Consider the following 2,953-nt stretch of genomic DNA (forward strand, 5'->3'; position numbering starts at 1 on the left):
GTATGAAAATTTGTTATTTTAAATTTTGTTGGTATGTAAATCCAAATTATTATTTCTGCTTCAAACGATTTTTATTCCATTTTAATGCATAATATTAATTTTATGCTTATTTCGTTCGACTGAAGTTGAGAGGCTAAGACGACAAAAGAGGAAGAAAAAATTATAGCTAGAAAAAAAACGTTTGCAAAAATCCATTTGTTGTAAAAAATTCAATTTATATTCGATTACATGACGATGTCTAAGTAGAAAAGTGCTCCAACGAAACGTAGAGAAGAGATGATGGCAGTGGGGGCCAGAGGGAAGAGACAGCATTTGAAAATATCTTGTCATGCGTTAAAATTGCAATTTCTTTTTTCCCATTCATACCCTCAAGTAGAGAAATATAAAGTAAACTGATAAATGTTCATAGAAAAATGGGTAAAACGTAAACCTTTTTGTATTTGAAGCCAATCCTCGATATTTCAGCTAATTGCATCTGCCTAGGCAAACAAACATAACAATCATAGTCAATTGTTGATAGTTAAATATTCATTGACCATTACCCGGGATGGGTGTGAAATAAAAACTGAAAACAGATATCCCACCCACACTGGCACAGCATCCACCAGTTTGCTGTTGGGGAATTGGCACCCCCAAGGATCTGACAATACACAGGAGAATCCACATCATTGATTGCCCACATGGCGTGCATAGAAAGTATCCTTCGACTGTATTGGAAAACCATTTTGAGCCAACAAACAAAACAAAGACAGGCCTCAGCAATTGCGAAACAGAAAAAATGTACACTGGAGGCGATGCTAATAATAGCCGAACTATCTATACCCTTTTGAGTACACTATTGCAAAGGAATTTGTTTAGTATATTCAATTTGAAGTAATGTTTTAATTATATTTGAGTTTAACTGATGATGAGAAGACATTATAACTATAGCTTTCATCCGATTACATGCATTTGATAAGCTTTAGCACAAAATGTACATACTCCACAAAAGTAAAAGAAAAGAAAAGACTAAAAAATTTCATTGCAAATGAAACGAAAAACGTTTTATTTTGATTTTCTGCACACGCCTGACTAGAATTGCGGCTGAATGTGGAAAGGGTCTTGTTTCTGCCCCACTTCAAAGGCAAATGTTTCTGTTTTCATTTGCCCATTGCTGGAAAGTTTTCTCTTGCAATACCGTTTATTGAATCAAATATTAGGTATACCATTTTTCTAGGCATTCAGAGGTGGCATTCGGGATATTTATCCTAAAAAACAACCAGTTTTGAGAGAACATGAAAAGTATCGTATTGTTAACCAAATTCTATCGGCGAGGCGTTCAATTTACTTTGATGATTTGACTTAATTTGTTGGACTACATCATCGTCAGATATGAATTAACTCATTAGAACTCTTCTCTTATTTTACTTTAAAGCCGCATAAATCGATGTCCCAGATCCCTTGAACCTCAATATAACGAATCTAAACACATAATTCTTACGTATATCTATGGAATCGCTGTCGGTTCTTAAAAGTTTTTTCAGAAGACCAAAAAATTATACTATATTATTATACACTGTATATAACCCTATATAATTGGATATATGTTTATTTCGATAACCGAACAATAAGAATAAGTAATAATTAAGCATTAAGATTACTTTTATTCTAATTACTATGAATATTGAATATCATTTTAGTTAGCAAAGATTCGTTGGGATTATCACTTCCTCCTACCCCATCTGGCCCAGGGTATTTTGAGGTTTGCCACACAACTTTAAGCCCAGACTTTTCTCTTTTTGCTTTTTTTTTACACTGGCAATTTGTGGTGCGAAAGGAAACGGCGGCCACATGTTGACAGTCGCTTGTCATTATGTGAAAACAAAAGAATGCAAAAAATAAATAAAGTAAAACAATTGCCAAAGTGTTGATAATTTAAATTAAAATTTCATTAACTGAATGAAAACTTTTACCCTAATATTTGGTATAAGTTTGTATGTTGTCAAACAAGTGTGCTTAACAAAGCAACCAGAAGAAAAAAATATGTGTCTTAAAAATGAATTTAGTTATTCATTTGGTTTTGATTAGTTTTGAGCTTGTGAAAGTTACACAAATGCAAAAATCGAATGTTAAATATCTTGAGACAACAGAGAAAATTGTGCCACCAAATTTGACCGCTTTGGAATGCGGCAATTGTGGGTACGTCAACCGAAAGTGCAAAGTTAAACTCACTGGATATCGATGTGGTGAATATGAGTCGAATGAGTTTAGTCTGGTTTCCATTGCCGATGGCCTTGGCGATGAGACTGCCCACTTACGTGAATGCCTACCACCGGAATTCAATTTCAAAGGTGATGTGATTTAATTTGCCTCATCTGTGATACATGATTCAAATAGATTTTAGATCGCGTTGCCACCTTTTGCTGCTTTTGGACACCACAGATGGGTTGCACCTTTATTCATAATAAGAAAACAAATAATTACACTTGTGATAAATGTACAGGAAAAGTTTTACTTCAACACAGATATTGTCCATGTGATGGATCCAAATACTCGAATGCTATGAAAGAACTAATAATAATTTGTTTGGCAATTATAATGAGTCTGTGATGGCTGGTGGAAGAGTTCTAATAAACAAGACTAAAACTAGTATATTGTTGATTGAATCACTTTTTTTCGTTTTTTCGCTTTATTTTTTTGTCTACCAATTTATATTTTGCTGTTCGTAGCACTTTTTCTGTGGCATGTTATACAATTTATGCGGACAGTCTTGATGGCAAGGAGTTGGAAATTTTTTTTCTGTAATGTATGCTCGTCACGTTTAGCCACTTGTATCCTGAGCTTCAGCTGCCTGTTTCAATTCGTGTCTTCACATTCACTTAGTGTGGCAAAGGCCTGGGATAAGGCTCGTTTGCATATTGATATGCTTACATGTAATATTCAGTTGGATAGCTTTTTTTCTATTTCCTATAGC

The 2,953-nt window shown here is 34.1% G+C and overlaps 1 long non-coding RNA gene across 1 annotated transcript; it reads left to right on the top strand.

Annotated features, from left to right (window-relative positions):
- Positions 1–2,013: 2,013 nt before the first annotated feature.
- On the top strand, positions 2,014–2,631 carry LOC137581431 (uncharacterized). Its single transcript, XR_011033154.1, has 2 exons — positions 2,014–2,330; positions 2,384–2,631. It is a non-coding gene; the product is annotated as an uncharacterized lncRNA (long non-coding RNA).
- The last annotated feature ends 322 nt before the right edge of the window (positions 2,632–2,953 follow it).

The sequence above is a fragment of the Drosophila tropicalis genome, unplaced genomic scaffold, assembly GCF_018151085.1.
Source record: "Drosophila tropicalis isolate 14030-0801.00 unplaced genomic scaffold, ASM1815108v1 contig_845, whole genome shotgun sequence".
NCBI lineage: Eukaryota > Metazoa > Arthropoda > Insecta > Diptera > Drosophilidae > Drosophila > Drosophila tropicalis.